This window comes from Lepisosteus platostomus, chromosome 3 (assembly GCF_059453375.1).
Source record: "Lepisosteus platostomus isolate fLepPlt1 chromosome 3, fLepPlt1.hap1, whole genome shotgun sequence".
NCBI lineage: Eukaryota > Metazoa > Chordata > Actinopteri > Semionotiformes > Lepisosteidae > Lepisosteus > Lepisosteus platostomus.
In genome coordinates this window covers 24240920-24261244 of record NC_142613.1, presented here as the reverse complement: position 1 = coordinate 24261244, position 20325 = coordinate 24240920, and the positions used below count along the sequence as shown (strand labels likewise).

At 36.9% G+C, this 20325-nt stretch overlaps 1 long non-coding RNA gene across 1 annotated transcript; it reads left to right on the top strand.

Annotated features, from left to right (window-relative positions):
* Positions 1-531: 531 nt before the first annotated feature.
* LOC148674680 (uncharacterized) lies at positions 532-20111 on the top strand. Its single transcript, XR_015935584.1, has 5 exons — positions 532-693; positions 2843-2918; positions 9076-9190; positions 18552-18659; positions 18973-20111. It is a non-coding gene; the product is annotated as an uncharacterized LOC148674680 (long non-coding RNA).
* The last annotated feature ends 214 nt before the right edge of the window (positions 20112-20325 follow it).

The following is a 20325-nucleotide window of genomic DNA, read 5'->3' as shown; positions in this document are numbered from 1 at the left end:
ACATATCATTTATGTGTCATTCCTTTGATATAACAACTGTTGCCAACGAGTCATTATTTGGAAAATAATTATCCATCTTGTCACACTGTTTAGATAATGTTAATACGATAATTTTATTTATAATATCTTTCAACTCTGACAAGACTTTATGCTGTATGCTGATTGTCTCTTTTTATCAACTCTGTTAGTGTGTCAACTATAGTTTAGCTATTTATGGTTTTGGAATCAGTCGAAAAACTTATTCAGGATTTTTTGTGACGTATTTGATCCAAATCAAAGTAAATTTGAAGTTTAAGTTCACAACAGTATATTGTTTTCATTTTAAAACTTTATGTACTTTTCTCTCCCATTAATCTCTCCTATCTGTGAACTGTTATCTTCCTATACATATACTGTACACGTTGTTTGTAAACTTTAGACTTTGATTCTTCTTTTAATTACCAAAACAAGGGGAAGCTCTGGACACCATGCTTCCTGATCTGTTGCTCCAAACCTGTGAAAAGAACTCTCAGCACATACTGTATTATGTATTGCAAGTCAGTCAGCACTTTTAAATCTTCACTTTAAAACCTATTAATACAAAGTTAATCTAGATACAATGGGGAAACCTGGCTAGTGTCCACATTTCCAGCTTCAAAATAAGGGGATGTTGACTGTGATATAGTGGTCCCAGCCTCAGTGATTAAAGCAATGGTAAAGTCTACCATAGTTTCCCTTAGTTAATTAAGTTCTAGGTAAATGATTAAGTTTTAATCATCAGTTCAGGAACAGGGCATAAAACAGGCAGACAGAAAAAAAGGGAGAGGAAAAGGGAGATGTTGAAAGCAGGACCTCCTTATTCAGATTGTCCAGAAAGACTAGATGAGAGCTAAATATTTAGAGATTTTACTATTCTGTTGTTTTAGGAAATTCTCCTGTGTGATTTTCTCTGTAAAGAATCCCTTGATTAAAAATGGCCTTTCTTGTTGGTGAATGTATTTTTAGAATAGGGAGGTTCCCCTTCATTTTGTGGCATCTGAGTTTACAGAGGAGATTTAGCTGTAGGTTGCATTCTGTTAAGTATAGAAGGCAGCTCTTCTTTAACTTTATTTCTTCGATTGGATTTGTATGCTAAGTTGTGTGTGTTCCCTTTTTCTAGTGTGTGCTCCTTTTCCTAGGGGTGTGGTCCTTCTTAACATTCACTTGTATAATTGGCCTATTCAGGCTCACAATCTGCTGAATCCTATGGGTGAAAATAGAGGCTTTAGTTTGTTACCCTTTGCAATTGTCTGCTTTTAGTTATATAAATAATTTTAAAGCTATAGGAGATGTGGCCAATTCTTATGGTGTTCTTAATAATTTCACTCCGTGCTTGCAAGAAGTATTTGGGTATTTCTGGTAAACGTTTTTCTGACTCACCTCTTGCTTTTAGTCCAGATATACCAAAAGATATACTGTACCAAATATCCTATGGGAAGTTTGATGAAGTTTGAAGGGCATGGTTTAATAAAGGTATATGATTTAAATCACTATTTAAAGCTATATGATTTTTTGGGAAGCCCATGTTTTGTATATTTTGTCTTCAAGTCAGTTTGTAAATATATCTTTTTCTTTTGTTAATTAAGAGTGGAAGGGGGAGACAGATTTATTGATGTATCAATTTGATTATGTTCTCTTTTATTGTAACAAAATAAGAAAATTGAAATAAAATCAGATACTCAAAGTAAATACTTTTACTAAAATAAATACAATGATATTAAAACATGGTTCTAGGATAAAAAGTTACTTCTCAAGATTGATAATGTTGAGTACTGAATTATACTTATCTAGCAACAATGGATGTATGACTCCCGCACAGAAGGAGAGAGCGAACTGACAGAGTTCACATTCATGAGAATCAATAAATCAGGCATATTTCAATTAGTATGCAGTAGCCTGTGTCTGCTGTTCCTATTCAGGGCCTGTGCAAGCAAAAGTATGAATCTTTAAATGAATCTCAGGTAGCACTCAGACATAAAATGAATACAGTATTGAATCCACTAAGCTTACCTTAAAATAAAACACATTATTTAATATAAAACATCAAGATTAGCAATTATCCTTTAAACAATTATAGTTCTAAATACAAGTTTTTTGTCCTAGGAATAACATTTTTATAGAAAAAGTGCACAGTATTTAAAAGCGACCTGGTTAAAATGGTTTGATGGGATGGTGTTATTAACTGCAGTCTCACAGCTGTGGTGTCCTGAGTCTTAGGTTCCTGCCTTGGCATGCTGATTATGTATAATTTGCATATATAGGCATATACTGTATACATGTATATAAAAATATGATAAAACACGTGTGAGTGAAAGAGTCTACTTTGCACATATAAAGTCAAAGTAAGCTGTCAGAGGCAGCTGTTAAATTTAATCTGGGGCTCGTTAGCGTGGTATTCCATGGTTGATTGTGTATTCCTGTATTGGATGGGACTTCCCATTGACTTCCATTCTATTTTGCTTTATTATTCCAAACTCCACTAAAATGAAATTCCACACTGGAGAAAATAAATCCAGAATATTTTTTTAATTGTGAAGATGACCGAGACAGAGAATGCCTCAACATTGTGTTTGTTGAGGAGTCAGTTTTTTTGGGGACAGTCTCTCCTAACATTGTCCCCCCATTGATAGTAATACATGTCAACACTGAAACAAAAATAAATTATTTCTGATGTAATTACCAATGTTTGGTAGAAATTTCCTTGGTTTTCTCTGACCAAAAGACTAGTGCTGTATGCTTTGTATTTATGTTATTGAGTTTTTCTTGTATTACCTGTATAAGAAGCACTGAATAAATACCAAACTGCTGTCTCTGTGTATTTCAGGTCCCCTTCAAGTAACTGCAAAATAAGAAATTCATTTTTAGTTTCATTTTGGATGTAACATAATCTTTGCATATCGGTAATTTAAAAAAAATAGTTATTACTTAGTGAATATGGCCTCACTTCACAAGGTTATAGATGCACTTGTGAGGTGTTATTTGTTCACTCAGGTTCCCTTTATCTAATATTACATTTTGGTTGAAATCTGCAATAATTGAGTAAATGAGGAAGGGGGCAAATACCTTTTCATTGCACTGTATGAACTTTCAGGATGTGTTTTTTAGGAGTTTATGTACATATTAAACAGGGTAGGAGACAATACTCATCCTTGAAGGAATTTATTTATCTGTTGTTTCTATGTACTTACTTCCTGTCCGGGGTGAACTGAATTGTCTGTTGCTCAGCAGGGTTTGGGTTATTTTGGTTGCCCACTGGGGAGGATGCCGTGAGGTCAAAGACCCAAGAAACTGTCTTCAGCTTTTTTTACAAAAAACATTTTCGATGAAGGAGTTGAAGGCCAGCACCTGTTCTGCTGTGCTGCGTTCCTTGCGGGAACCAGTCTGGTCCACACTGAGGACTTCTTCAACAACTGCCGTAATGTATTGGAGAGCTAGGCACTGAAGGATAATGGAAGGGACTGACAGGAAAGAGACTGAGCAGTAGCTGGCTGAAAATTGAAGGTCTTTTTCCAGGTTTAGGAATGGCAATAATCTTTGCTCTCCACAACTTTAAGGTGGTATTGGAGTTCACAAAAAGCGTGTACAACTGGGCCATCCAGGCAGGAACACATGACCCCAGGTGTTTCGTAAACTCTGGCTTGATGTTGCTGTATCCTGCTCCCTTTGCCACACTTCAGGTGCTGCTTAAATATCCTGGTTACATTATGTTCAATACAATCTGAACTTTACACTTTACATACTGAATTTTCACCAAAATGCTCAGGTTTCCTTCCAGTCCACAGACATACTGGTAGATTATTGACTTCTAGGAAAATTGGCCTTGATGTGTCTGTGTGTGCCCTGTGGTCCTGTCCAGGATGTATCCTGTCTTTTGTCCTTTGCTTCCCAAGATAGGCTCCAGTTCCCCTTTGACCCTAACATGAATAAAATGGTTAGAAAATGGATATAACAAATTTAATGAAATAAGCTGGTGGTCCGGTCCTCCAATGCTATGGAACTACCAACCCAAACAAAAGTATGAAATGAAATGACCCTGTTGCCCAAAACACCCTCCACCACCCACTTTCAGCAACGTTCAGTGAAGCTGAAAATGCAATTTTCCTTTTTTCCTTTAAGCTTTTCGCAGTTGGACATACCTTGAGTCTAAGTTAGCACTTTTTATGGTTTTCTCTTCTGTCTCTGTGTTCTTTAGATGTTTGCCTGTATACAGAAGATTATTTTTCATGTTCATGTACTTGGTTGAACCAGCCTAATAGCAATTGCTTGATAGATGTACACAGTTTTTTTCATTTCAATAACAAATTAAAACTTGTGTGGAACAATCTCCTGAGTATTTTATTTACAGATTGGATCATATCTCCTCTCATCTTCCTGAAGAGATTACACTCTACATGTCCACATGAAAACTACCTCAACATGCCTATATACAACAGTTTCTTGAGACCACAAATCATTTTTATTGCTTTTCTTTGAATTCTTTCTAAAACTGTAATGTCTTTTCTATAGTATATTGACTAAAACACAGTATTCCACATTCTTACTAGTGCATTGTAGAGTTTAAGTATAATTTCCTTGGATTTAAATTCCTGATTGTTTTTCTAACAATAAAACAAAAAATAAAAAGAATTGTAAAAGTAGGAATAAATAATTTATAAGATATTAGGGGATTAATAATAGAAGATGACAAATAAATGTGCTAAATAAATGTTTCATATGGATTTTAGAACAGCAGATGCCAATAGCATGCCTAATGATTAAAGACCATATTACATCAATATTGAATAATAAATACATTTCTTATGTTATAATGTCCTAATACACCAAAACCTGGCAAACTGGGACTCTTGAGTGCTGGAGATTTTTCATTTGCTCTGTCACAGTAAATAAAAAAATGGTGTGTTTCCAATGCTATTTCTGAATTAATGAACTTCAGTTTTTTCCTCAGCTTTTGATTATTTTATATGTTAGTGTTTGATAAAGTCTTACCACTACTTTACCCAAGTGACACTGTAAGAATGTAGGAAAGTGTTCTTGACAGTAACCCAAGAAGAAAAGCTCAAGTGTACTTCACTAGATTATAGTAGTTCAGGTCTCCCACACCTGGGGTGTGAACCCAGGTCACCAGCGTAATGCAACTGGGCACATACCGCGTGAGCTAATGGAGACCTCCCCCAGCCCAGGCAGCTGAGGACCCTGCTACGTGCAGTGAGGGCGCTGACGTCACCACACTAGCTCCGCTACACGGTGACATGATAAGTGAATATAGGTGTTAATAAGTTAATAATGAGATATTAAAATAACATTCTTAACATCTTCAAATTGCTTAGCACATTTACCAGTTGCTTTTATAAAAGCCAACTATTATTTCCAATGCATCTCCTGTAAATGTTTACTGTAAAAAGTGTCAATGCAGCAGAACAAAGTTACTGTACATTTTGTTATACTGGAAAGATAAAAGAAAGTTTTATTAGTAAACCCTTAAATCAGTTCGATCAAGGTACATTTCATTGAAAAAATCTCCCAAATTTTAGTTAAAGTATAAATACAGCAGGTGAGCAATCATATTAAATGCAAAGGAACAAGTTATAGGTTTATTCCATGCATGAAAAAAAGAAGAAAGAGAACACAACGTTTCGGCCGTGGAGCCTTCTTCAGGTGTCACACCTGAAGAAGGCTCCACGGCCGAAACGTTGTGTTCTCTTTCTTCTTTTTTTCAGCATGGAATAAACCTATAACTTGTTCCCTTGCAGCCTACGCATGCTGACGCAGCTACCCACCCAATCATATTAAATGTTCATTTAAATCTGGTCTTCCATCAAACTGCTTCCAGTAACTGCCTCGGGTATGGTGATTTTCAAATAATTATGTTCATTATTATTAAACATGATAATAATGATAATAATACAATTATTATTATTTAACCCTTTACAGCTAGTAACCAAGTCTCTCTTGCATTTTATCCTCAAACAAACAATACCCATTTTAACACAAATGGCATCACACAGCCTACGGCTAAAAATTATCTTTGATTTTGTCAGCTGTCAACATTGTTTGACAATTGATAAGCCATAAATAAAATTATAGACTAGCCTTCATTTTTTTTTCTGCTCACTGTCAAGAAAGCTTGTCTTTTGCTTTTGTTTACTGCAAATTAATTGGATATTGAACCATTTAAAGGTATAACAAATACAGTACTTGCGAGCTAATTTAATTCACTTTTAATTGTTGCACATCACCCTTTCATTCTTTCTCTCTTTTTTGTTCTTCATCATCATCATTATTATTATTGTTGGTGGTGGTGTACAGACAGAAAAGGTGTTATGGATGTTTTTTGAATGGCTGAAGGCCAACCAAAAACTGACACAGGACAAGTAAGGGAGAGGTTAACCAAAGGGTAAAAAAATAAAAATTTTGTGGAGGATAAGTTAGAGCAGCAGAGATGAAGGAGAAGTTGTCTGCCATCATTCCATGCCATGATTGTTGCTTGCAGGGTTAGGCTCTGGCATCTCTCGCTACCAGGTACTCAATAAAGCTGTTAAAAATGGATGAACGTTTTATTCCTAGTGTAGTGGCTGTACAATATCCTCCTAGTCACAATCACAATCAAGAAAATGCTCTCTAAAAATATCACCACTTATCTAATCTTGTTAAGGTAATTTTGTGCACCTTACGCTAAGGATTGCCACAGCAAAAGGTTTGAATACTTATGCAGGCATGTCTTTTCCATTTTCATTTAGTATATTTTCATATATTTTCTTCTTTCTTACTATTTTACTCTGAATTTGTGGAATAGGTCAAACTATATGTGTAACAAATATTAATTCTACTTCAAAGTGTTATGAATGCAAACTTTGAAGCAACAAATTGTGAACACCATGAAAGGGTTTGAATACATTTCAAAGGCACTATTATATATATAAAAAATAATAATACATGAATTAAGTCTTAGGGGTCATGTTCCTAACCTTTTCACTTACCTGCTGAGAGATTGGAAATCAGAACACTCACTTTTTTTAGAAAATGAATCAGCACCCTCACGCACAAGATTTTTAAACTTAGAATGGAAGTTTTAAGTTTTAAGAAGTCACCCATTTAAGTTCCAAACCTAGCAAGATTAACAAAGGACTCTTTATCCCTTAGAGCAGACATGATTTCTCCAACTTTTCTGTCTTGTCTGAGGAAATATACAGGTCTCCAAAATATAAAATATTTTAACTCAAAATGTTACTGGTTTAGTGTATTTATTTTTTCACTTTGAAAAGGGAAAGAGTAGCATATTGCAGCATGGTTTGCCACCTAAATGATAAATCAGAATTTTATTAAGAACAAAGGTATAGTGAGTCCTTTTGGATCCTTAGAGAACATAAGGATTCTTTCCTATATTGTGCTTTTTATTTTTTATTTCCTCAGCTTGGTTTAGTAATTGATTGCCTTTATACTAAGACGATATTATACAGTACAAACTAGTGAATGCTATCAAATATTGTCAGCAACCATATCACCCTGAAACTGGTGTGAGCCTGGTCAGTAACTGGGTGGGATAAACTATGTTTGCTTCTGGAATTGTTAGTGGGGCCAGCAGGGGTAGCTTACTCTGTGGTCTGTGTAGGTCTAATGCCCCAGTATATATGACGGGGAGACTATACTGTAAAAAGGCGCCGTGCCTCGGATGAGATGTAAAACCGAGGTCCTGACTCTCTGTGGTCAATAAAAATCCCAGGGTTTTTCTCAAAAAGAGTAGAGGTGTTACCCCAGTGTCCTGGCCAAATTTCCCATTGGCCTTTACCATTTATGGCCTCCTAATAATCCCCATCTATATATTGGCTTCATCACTGTTCTCCTCCCCACTGATAGCTGATGTGTGGTGAGCATACTGGTGCACTATGGCTTCTGTCCAATCATCCATGTAGGTACTGCACATTGGTGGTGGTGTAGGGGAGTCCCCATTACCTTTAAAGCGCTTTGAGTTGAGTGTCCAAAAAAGCTTTACAGTATATAAGTGTAAGGAATTATTAATTAATTATTAAATATGCCAACAAAAAGTGATTGTTGTGGCAAATTCAATTCCCAATAGGGGAAGTCTGTTGAATATCAATCCTATGAATGTGTTGTGATTAAAATGTATTTCATTTTAACTCCACAGGAAATTATCCACACTAATTGCTTCACATATACTGTAATTACTAATAGGGACACTAATTGTGAAGAGTTACCCAAAAGATTTAACCACTCTGTGTTCATCTGTTAATTTTTGCTCTAACAGACTGTAATGACAGTGCTTACCAACAGAGGGCTTCAAAGCATTTTCAAGCCCCGGCTTTTTACTTTTAATATGAACTTCATACAATAGTTCCAAAACTAATACTGTGTACACTTCCACATCTCAGAACGTCCATCTGTAAAACAACAAAATCAACCAATGATTGAAATATTTTCCAAAGTATTTGGACATAACACTCCCACATAGTTTATTGTTCCACAGTTTAGCCTCTTAGCAGAAGTCAGAGCTATAGGCTGTCATAAGATATTAGTCTGACCTGGAGTGCACATGCTTCACATGTGATGAGGAGCTATGGATCAAGCCTATGCAGCTGCTGTGATCTGTAGTGAAATAAACACCAAACAAGCTGATGAGTCTCTTCACCTGGTTACATCTTGTAAGATAAACTTTGGACAGTTGCAAACTGTGTACCACAGGGAGCAGTTCTCCGAAGTGCTTAGTACTGATGTAGAAAAGTTATAAGTTGATGAACAATTTAGTTTTAAAAACGTCTTGCATAATAACATTCACCGACACTACCATCAATGTCTACACCAGGAAACTAGCACGTCACCACAAAAGTAAAGAATATTTGCTAAATGCCAACAAATTGACTCACAAAGTGAATGCAACTACTGTATGTGATGTAGTTGGAAGAAACACCAATTTCTCAAAGGCAGAATGTTTAGCACAGAAATGTGAAGCTCACGTTGAGAAGAATGTAATTCCATCTGTAACCCAATTAGATTAATTTGTTCTGCTTTATAGTTGTTTTGTTCTCTCCTGTCCTTTTACAGAATTTACAGCAAGGTGGATTCCAAACTTTACCAGAATATTTTATCCAAATCCTGATGCCATCTGTCAAGAAACACAATCTTGTTGCAAATGGATTTAACCAGTAGGATGGCAAAGGTAAAATAAAATCATTATTCTTGATTGGCCACCATAGTCTCCAAATCTCTAGAATATGTAAGGTACTGTATGAGTTGAAGAAAGTAAATCAGACGTATAACCTGCTCAACCTGGAGGAGAAGTTATGAAAGTCAAAACAAAGATTCTCAAAATACTGTCTACAAATAAATTTAAACATTGCATATTTTCTGATAGACTACTATATATACTGTATAGTCTCTTCTGCTGTTTAAAAATGCAGTTATGGTTAATTCCACAAATAAACTAATTTGTATTCTAGAAGCTTTGTACACCACAGTGAACTCAACTTTCCTGTGTTTTGTAATTCAATTCTGCTTTGAGACTTTCCTTCTAACTTGAGCATAAATTAGAAGCAATTATGGAGAGAAGAATGCTTCTCATGAAAATTGTGGAATGGGGCTCATTGTGTATGCATTTGTGAGCATTCCAGAAACATCCAATTAGCTGACAGCAGTCTGCCTCTGAACAAAGGAGTGGTGGGATATGACTGGGTTCTGTTGCTTCATGTCATCTGTTGCTCTCTGTCATGGGAACACTAGCGACCATCACAACACTAGAGGAATGCCTGTCATTTAGAATTTTTTAGACGTGATACTGCTTTCCCTTTTATTTTTATTTTTTTCATAGTCCCTTAGAGCTTTTGTTTTCATATTGAGTTTTTTTAAATAGTCCTACAACACATCAACTCTCCACATCACCTGCAGTAGGTTAATTGTTTTGCACTTTTCAAGTTGTATGATGATTAATTGTAAGTGCTTATGTGGATCTTTATTGTCAGCAAGAGGCTTCTGTGGGAGAAAAAAATCCCCTTAATATTAGGTAAACATCATTTGTGACTGCAATGATAAGTTCCTGAATAGCTCTCCCACTTGTTCTGGGATATAATCAATATGCATAACATGTTTCAGATAAATTCTTTCTATAAAAGCTTGTAATCATTGAAGAATAATCAGGATTACCTTCAGAGATATTAGCTCTTGGAAAATAAAATTGCTCCAAGTGTATAAAAGTGTATAAATTCAGACAAACCTTTATATATATAAACTTATATATATAAATGCGACAAAACATATTTCTGTACATGCATTTCCCCACTATTGCTTTATATGTGCATCTTTTCTCTAGATCTTTTTTGAAAATCTATCTATAAACTTTTCAGACAAAGGTAATGTCAACCCTAACCAACCTCCCCCCCCCCCCCCCCAGAATGTAGCCTTTTTGAGAAGGTTAGAATAAGACTAATTGAACAAAATTGTACAAAGGTTCTCTAAACCACAGTAAGGTTCTTGTGGAAACTGTTTTACACTGTATACAGTATGAGAAAACTGTGTTAATACTACCTGTGATTGTACCTGCTGTTGTTCATCATTTCCTGCATTGTCTTGTGAAATGACCTGGTGTCTCCCTGAACAATTTCCTAGGGAATGGACTCTCAGTCCAGCTAGGAACCCTACTGCTTCCCCAGTCTAATTACATTTCAGTGAATGCATAATTGTTGGTCTCAAGCTCTGCTATTCAGTGCTCTTTCAAATGACACACTGATGCTTAATTGCACAATCTCATAATGGTGGTTCTAGAACAACACTCAGTATCTCCAATGTACAAATATTTCCCTAAGCAGATGTATCCATCTGTATCCTCCAGAGGAGAACTGTTCCATAATTTATAACTGCAAGCAAGATTTAGCATTTAACACAGCCACCCACACACCCTTGCCCCTCTGTATCTTAGATTTCAGAGGAAATGAAGGGTAATTTTACACATATTTTCATACCCTCATAAGGTTAACTTATAAACATCTACAGTATTTTTAAGGAACAAGTAACAGTTTATTCCATGCTGAAAGGAGATGAGAAAAGAAACACAACATTTCAGCTATGGAGCCTTCTTCTTCACACCTGAAGAAGGCTCCATAGGTGAAATGATGTGTTTAGTTTCTTCTCTTTTCAGCATGGAATTAACCTTTATGTGTTCCTTTGCAATCTATGCATGCTGATGCAGCTACCTGTACCTACTTGAACATCTTTAGTCATGTCATGTCATTTACCAAACTGCTTTATACCATATGGTGTCGCGGAAAGCCGGAGCCTACCTGGCAAGCCATGAGCGCAAGGTAGGGTACAACCTGGAAGGGGAGCCAGTCCATCGCAGGGCAAGTGCAAGCCAATTATACTTGGGGACAATTTGGAGGCAACAGTAAAGGCTGAGGGGAGAAATTTGGCCCAGACACTGGGATAACTCCCTACTCTTATCAAGAAATGCTCGGACCTCTCAGTTTAACATCTCATCCAAAAGACGGAACATCTTTAGAATGTTTGCTAATTTGTTCAGTTAATTTGAAGTCTTTTAGAAATATAAAAATATAATCTATTTATTTAACTTAAATGCTGTGTATTAGGAATACTTAAAAAGAATTCTGAAGGCATAATCCAAAAAAATGCAATACTCACCAATTCCGCTAAATTAAAATGATCTTTAAGGGATCATCTCTTCAATCTGCATGAACAACAGATCAAAATGCCTGCTTGGGGAAACACACCACTCCCCTAACAGAGTCAGCCAAGAAAAAGACCCAGACTTGCAGCCACTTAAGGGTCATCACCAGAGAGTATCTCAAGGCATTTCCTGTAGTTTTTCTCTAGATAGAAGCCTTTTGCTGTCTAATGCCCCTACGTTGTTTTATTAAAACATGGTTCTCTAGTGGAAGCATGCTGCTTTATTTACTAAATTGTATAATTTCCAAAAAGTTTAATTAAATAAGCCTGGAACTCTGATAAATGTGATTCTGGTATTTGATTAAATGACTTAAAATGTCATGGGCCAGATTTTACTTCTAACATGTCAATGTTCTGTATGAGGAACACCGTAGTTGCCTGATGGTGCACTAGTCATGACTTACACTAGAGGGAGTGCTTCTACCCTTAAATGTGTGAGCTGGTGACAAAATACTGTACTTTCTAGTTTTCTGTTCACACTGCCAACATCACAACACAGCAGGAGAGCACAGCAGAAAGTAAAACATACATTCTATCCTTGTTCCAGCCTTTTTAATAAGCCACATATACCGTGCATTCACACGCATTGCTTTCATATTATATAGAAACAGCAGTTTTTACTATCCACACTGGTCTCTACTAAGATCATCCATTTCCATGAATCCATATCTTCAGTATGTTGAGTCTGTTGCTAATGGTTGCTCAATGTTGTAAATTATAAATGCTAAATATGGTTTAGCTGTAGTGGAAAAACAAGCAGCTGACAAGCAAAACATTGAGCTCCACTGAGAATAATAATCACCACCAAGTCACAGTGGACTGTATTTACTATCTCCAGTCAGGCTATCTTTAGTTTTAAACACAGCTCGCTGTTTCAGTGAGTTAAATTGGGAGTGTTAAAATTGAAAGCACTGTAATATTCTGACACAGTTCTTCTCAGTATGCGCGAACTCCTCCACTAACAGCTGATTGAATGCCCTAAGGCAAAAGAAAATACACCAATACAAATGAACAAAATACTGACAGCAGCACTGACTAATATTTTTCAATTTATTCCATCACTGTACAATTTGAAAATCATATATCATTGTTCAATACTCTGGGACCTGATCTTCACAGATTGTTTCCACACGTACAAACTGACTAACAGTAACAGTGAGTTACTTTGTGGTTCAGTAAATACCATAAGCCCCTTTTCTCCATTTTCTCATGATCACAAGGATTACAGAAAAAAAGGATGATTCAAAATAAAGTACTCTGGGCAATCACACTTTTTGGGAGATAGAAGGCAGCTTCATCATGAGACAAGATAATATATTGGAAGAATGAGAATTAAGTAATCTTAGATGCTGCTAAAAGTATAAAGCTATATTATTTTTGCTTCTCAGGCCCAATGATCTTTTTTAATCTTCTTTGGAATCACAGATATCCTCAAAAAGTGTTTAGAGTACTACCCTAATTCCAGGTGGATCTTATATGGCTTCATGAAGGAATTTAAAGGGTGATCTGATCAATGACTTGGGTCAACCAGTGCCCAGATTTGTTCCAAAATGCTATTCATCAATTTCCCTACGGGATTAATAAAGTATTATCTATCTATCCCCACCACAAAACCTGCAATAAAATACCATTACTCATGATGCACAATAAACACGGTCTTCAAGTGAAACAAGTATTGTCACCTCCTAATCAATCTGTTTGACATCATTATGACAGGTTGCAGTTTGCTTATAATAAAGGTCAGAGTTCCTGTCGCCTTTTTTCACTCCTCTTTGTGACTCCCTAAGAAATAATTAAAATGAACACAAAAGATGGCTCCCGAGTGAGTTAACCAATAAAGTCATTATTTTTGTTCAAACTGTTGAACTCTCATAAATACAGTATGTGATCCAGTACATTGAGCCTGGCTCATATCACAAGTCAGTTGTGACCAAGTCAGTTTATGTTTCTGCTACCTGAATGTAATGTTCTGCACTTGTCTACATTAAATGTAATCTGCCAGGTATTTCTCCAATCTTGAATTTTGTAAACATTGCTAGTTTCTCTGAATTTCCACCTGCTTCTACAACATTTACTAACCCCTCTATTTTGATATTATCTGAAAACTTGACCACTATGCTAAGTATACCAGATCACTGATACAAATTTAGAATAGTGGTCCATGTACAGTACAAATTCCTGTAACATTCCACAAAGTATATCACCCTAATTATCACCTCTTATCTGTGTTGTTTTATATGACTTATTCAATTCTTAATATAAGCACGTGCATTTCCTTGAATACCTTACAAATTCAATTAGAAAAGTTCTGAAAATCCTTATCTTCATTATAAAATCCTGAATATGCCATATCATGCGATCTGTTCATATACAGTACATTACTGCTATTGCTTTTTCATGGAACACTAAGTTAGGTAAGCAAGATCTGTCTATTCTAAATCCAAGCTGACTACTTTAAAAAATTCTGTTACCATACAGGTGGTCTTCTTGGTTAGTTTCAATTATTGTTTATGTAACTTTACATGTTTCAGAAATAAGTCTTCTTGGTGTAGAATTATTTGATTCAATTTCCTAAACCTTTTCATGATGGCTGAGTGTTACCCCTGTCCTCAGTGACTACTGGAAGAATTTAATGGTATATGAATAACATGTTGTAGAATATCACCAAGCCGTACAGTTTTGTTTATCTTAAGTGATTCTAATACATGAAACACTTTGGGCTCTGTACCAATACTGTTTAATATAGAACTTTGTCTTTCCTCACCCTGAGGCAAGTGGTCGATTTCTTCCTTGGTAAACATAAAAAGTTAAATATCATTTTAATATTAAGATACTTCCCTTTCTTCACCTAAACATTTCTGATACATAGTATTTCATTTTTTGTTCTTCTGCTGTTATATTACTGAAAATAAGTTTTCTTATTTATTTCAATCAGTTTTTTGGCTTTGTTGCTATCACCTGTAGCACCTGTGTTTTCACCTGTGTTTGCAACTTATTTTACCTGTCAGGTCTTATTTTGTTTTATTTTTCTCTGTTCAAAACCTAAAAAGATTCAGCTTTTTAGCCTGTCAGAATAAGATGTTCCTTTAAACCCAGAAATGTATCTGCATTCCAAGTGCATTCCAGCTGGGGACCAAAATCGTACACAGCACTCCAAATAAGGTCTTTCTCAGAATTCTCCAATATGAGTGGTTGTGAATGTCACTTACAGACTACAGGTTGGGATGGTAGAGGACTAATTCTAATAAACTTTGAAAGCTATTGTAATACTGTAATTCTGAAGTACATTCAGAACTGATGTACATAGATTCATACATCTCACTGGTGATCATGGTGACAGTCAGCTAATGCAATGTCCCAGGCTATCACTTGTAACGTTTGAGCCATAGAGCCCAACTTGGATGGTTGAGCACTGTTACTAATTGAGCTACACAGGAGACAAATTTTGACAAGCTACCTTAAACCAAAGGTATTTTTTCTTTGCCAAAAAACAATTTCACTTTTAACATTGCAATTAGTGAGGATAACTAATATGGCTTGCCAGGATCTGTATAGCATAATGTCATTATTCAATGAGAATTTAAAAAGTCTCACTATATCTAAGCACAACACAAGTACTGTATGTAAGAAATGGCATGAGGCTTAACAGATAAAATTCTGCCTTTAGAATATGTTTCTTTGCAGAGGAGACAATGGAGTGTTTTCAGGCTCACAGCAAAAAAGGTGTCACTCTTTCTCTTATGACTCACAGTCAGACTGCCCATTGTTTAGTGTTTGCTGATTTCAATGCAGTCATTCTCCATGGGAGCACAATGCTCAAAGGACAGATGCTGACACACCACAAAAATGTCTTTATTTAGCAAAACCACTCACATCCACTAGCTTTACAATAGAACTGAAAAAAGCTGGGGTTTATTTTATTTAGTTCAATTTTCCCTAACAATTATGTGGCTTGGTAGACTGGCTCTTGCTCTTTAACACCTGGGTTACCGGAATGTTCATTTTGATCATATTGACTCGGCTTTTAAATCCACTGTTCCACACTCATTTTGTAACTAGGGGCCTGGGCACTTTGACCCTTTGAAAATGAGTAAACTTATAGGCATTAAAGGCATTATCAGAAAGTGCAATAGAATAAGACAATGAGTGCAAGCTAAAAAGAGTGATGAAGAAACAATTGAAAAACAAATGATCACTGAGTTTTTCAAGAGATAAAAGCACTGCTTGAAAAAAAAGTTCAGCATATGTAGCTTTAGAGAAAGCTTTGTTTTTTTCTTGTTTAACAAGAAAATGGTATAATGACATGGCAGTTAGTGTTGCTGTCAAATGCCTCTTGGGTGCTGGGTCTGATTCCAACCTGCACCATCTTCTTTGTGGATTTTGCTTGTTTTTCCTACGGGTTTGTTCACATGGTTTTTCTCCAGGTACACAAATTAATTTCCTCCCTCCTCCCTGAGACATGGTGCCAAGGTTAACTGAAGTCTCCAAATTGTCCCTTAGTCTATGCAATGACTGGCATTCCATCGAGGTAGTATTCCTTCCATCTTGTGCCTTGTCCTTCCAGGATAGGCTTAGGCTTGACATGTTCCTTACCAATTAAAGGTGGTTTTCTGCAAATATATGAATGTACAGGTATGTGCTCCCTTCAAGTTGATGATTCTCTACATTTACCCTCCTTCCCTCTGGATTATCTCAAGCATGGTTTCTGTTGAAAGGTTTATCTTCTACAGCTGTCTCCACTTACCAATTGTCTGCATTAGCTAGGACTCCAGATTCTCTACCTTAGCATTGTACATCCTGAACTTGAGTTGAGGGCCATCTCCTGATTGGCTTATTGCAGCAGTTCATTGCTCAGCCTTTCAAAAGTTCTCTCTTCTGTAATTTGTTATCCTATAGGGATGTACATTTCTCCCTCAGTTCATAGGTGATTTTGATGTATTGTTTTCTGAGTTTTCTCAGCTCTGCATCTTGCTGGCTGTCTTATTAACATGATGGTGGAGAGCTTCTCAAGTAGTGGCATTCTGCAGAAAATCCAGCTTTGCATTATGCCTGTCCTCCAGATCACAAGTGGTTTTTGCTACAAGATATTTAAAACAGCTTATGAATTTAGTTTTATAGTGAATACACATTTTGTAAACAATTACAAAGATAAAAAATATATTTTTATATAAAGCTTTTAATACCATGGTCACTATGGACTTCTTTGACAAAGCTACAGTTTTCACCATGTTTTCAATCTGATGTTCTGTATACCAATGACTTTGTTAGCTTGTGCTATGAAAACACAAACTACATTACATGCCTAGTTTAGAGCATCTGCATTGCAAGCTTCAGTGGAGACCTGTCAATTAGAACACTGTTGGCACCTTCCCTTCAAGTTAAAAACAGCAATATGCCAAAACAAGGATTAGAGCAGATGATGATGTGGGTATGTATCATACAAGATGCCAAGTTTACATGCTGTGTCACTGGGTAACCTAAAGATTCAGACAGATTTAAATAGCTCACTAGGTAGGGATGAGAGTAATGAAAAGTTCCTGTTTGTTGTTCAATGACAAACAGACAGAATGTGGCTTCCTATGAGAAACATTGTTTCTTATTCCTAGGAGGGTTATGGTCATTTTAACAACTATTTTTATTATGCTTTGTTTATCTACAGAAATCCAGGATTATTATAAAGTTGGTTGTCTTATTTAGAACATTACAAAACTGTGGTTCAAGTTATCTCTGAAATGCTGCTATCCCATTTCTACAAATTACTTATTTACTTTCTTCTATTTTACCTATCTTAAAGCCTTATACTTTCATAGTCTGATTTCCTGAAGTTTTAAACATTTGTACAGTTTCAAAAATAATTCAAATCATAATGTATTTTGACCATAGTTTCCTAATGGTTCACTCACGCGATTTCCTTACTTTTCTTTGATTGTTCATTTAGGTAAATGAGATATTTCTTCTAGAAAACTGAATTTCTCTGATCTGTGTGAAGAAAATTTAAAAAATAAACGTATGATATCTATATCTCCTTATAACCATAGTTTTCTTATTTCATTACAAATGAGAAAATTGGAGTTTAACAGATTAGTTCAACAGTTGTGTTTTTTTATTCTATTACCTTTCAAATACAGGCTAATGAGTATATTTCCAAACAAACACTACTGTAGAGAGAGCAAAAATGGATGATGGAATCTAAATGAATGGCCTAATCATCTGGGAAAGTGGATAAAAGATTAAAATACACTAGTAAAAAGTAAATTAGGCATGTACAGTGAGTGAGAGCAAAAATTCATGAAACAATTCCCTTAGCCTAAAAAAAAAAACTCAAGGAGCACTTTGGGCCGTCATGGAGACCAGCCTCTCAACCACTTGTTGTGACTATGCTTTGTGTTTCAAGAGGGCACAGCTATCAGTTCCAAAAAAGATGGGGAGGACTTATCTGGCCCAGAATTTAAGTGCCTTACTTAAATATTCTCTTATCCAGGCAATTAAATCAATTATTCAATTCTTCACACAGATCTCTCCTTGCACTGGCTGTCCATACCATTAAACTGGATGAAATCAAAACATTTCTGCTGTCTGCTGCAAAGATTGTGGTCTTTATTTTTTCCTGGGCAGCCAATCAACTCTCCGGGAGGCAGTCATATGACGCCAGGATTAAAAAAGACTTTGATGAAGGGCATGAATATCCAGGTGCTCAGAAGAGGAAGGCAGATGCAACCAAACTCTTTGGAAAACTAGGACGAGCGGACAAAGGAGGCACTGTTGTGGTGTGGCGTAAGGACCTATATATCTTTGAAGCATCTAGACAACTAATCGACACTTCTGCCTACCTCCCTCTCCAACAGGACCCTACCGCTGACTACTTAAAGGAAGTAGTATCCACCATCTCCGTTCTTATCAGCAGTAAGGAGCTCCCCCAGGAGGCGAACCAGAAAATCACTGAACATCCGCAGGTATCTCAATTTTTCCCCAAAATCCACATTCGGCCTTTCTCGACAGCCTCATGAGACTGCTGGTAGAAGGACACCAACCACGTGCTCCAACTTTTTAATGATTTCAAATTTCAGGGCCCCGAATGCTACATTTTTACCATGGACATAACATCTCTTTACACTGTCATTCTCCATAATGACGGCCTCACAGTCCTCAAGCGCACGCTGGACAAACACACAGTGCTTGATCCATCCACCCACACCCTGGTATGTCTTGCAGAATTGGTTCCCACACTGAATGCATTCTCATTCAATAACCATTTTTTACCAACAGGTGAGTGGAGTTGCCATGGGCACCAGAATGGGACCCAGCTATGCCAATATTTTTGTCGGCTGGGTAGAAGAACGCTTCTTCGCTTCCTACACTGGCTCTGTTCCTGACCTCTAAAAGCGATACATTGATGACTGCGTCAGTGCCGACACATGCTCCAACGACCAGCTTGAGCACTTTCTATACCATTTCACAAACTTCCACTCGTTCCTCAAATATACAGTTACCATATCTTCCACTACTCTCCCGTTTCTAGACATCAACTTCTCCATTAACTACCCTCGACTCTACTTCGGTCTATTACAAACCCACGGATTCAAACAGCTACAGTATCTCCTGTATAGCTCATTTCACCCCAAACACACTAAAAACTCTCCCTTTTTCACAGTTCCTTCGGCTACAACAATTATGCAGCAACAACATCGATTTCCAGAACCAAGCCCTCAAAATGTACGCTTTTTTCACCAACAGAGGATACCCTAGCAGTGTTATTGAAAGGGCCCTTGCCCGAGCCAAAAACCCCCCTCGGACCATCAACTTGAGCAGGAACTCCTGACGTAACAACAGCATTCCTTTGGTGCTTCCCTACCACCCCAACACACTTCCTATCCCCAGGAGTATTAACGACAACTTTTCCATCCTACAGAATGATCCCTTCATTGGGGCCCTTTTTTCTGACCACCCCATCATCTCAAATCGCCAACCACCTAATCTGTGTAACCTTCTTGTTCACAGCTCCATTGTCCGCCCTCAGCAACCATCCACACCAGGCACTTTCCCTTGCAACAGAGTTCGCTGTATCACCTGCACAGATCTAACACCACACTCATTCAAGGCCCCTCAGGACAATTCCAGATCACCCAGATGGCATCTTGTACCTCCAGCAAACTTATTTACTGTATCTCTTGCAGTAAATGCCCAGCCATCTACTGTACATTGGAGAAACAGGAAGGAGACTCGGAGACCACTTCAGAGAACATGTTAGGGCTGTGAAGATTAAAGATCTCTCCAAGCCCATTGTTTCTCATTTCATCTCTGACGGCCATGACCACTCTAATTTCTCCGTCTGTGTTCTCAAAGATGGTTTTCCGAACTCATACATCAGAAAGACTACAGAAACCAAAATTATTCTGCAGCTAGGATCACACCTTCCCACTTCTCTTAACGACAGACTACTTTTCTTCTAAATTCTCTCTATTTATTGTAGGTTTCATTTCACACTTCTCTTCACCTATCCTGACTTCACACATCCTGATTGGCCTCTCTTTCTGTCCCCTGCTCCCACCCCTTGCTCCTACATTACCTTTGTTTTCTGCCCTGTCTTGAGCCTGAAGAAGGCTCCATGGCCGAAACGCT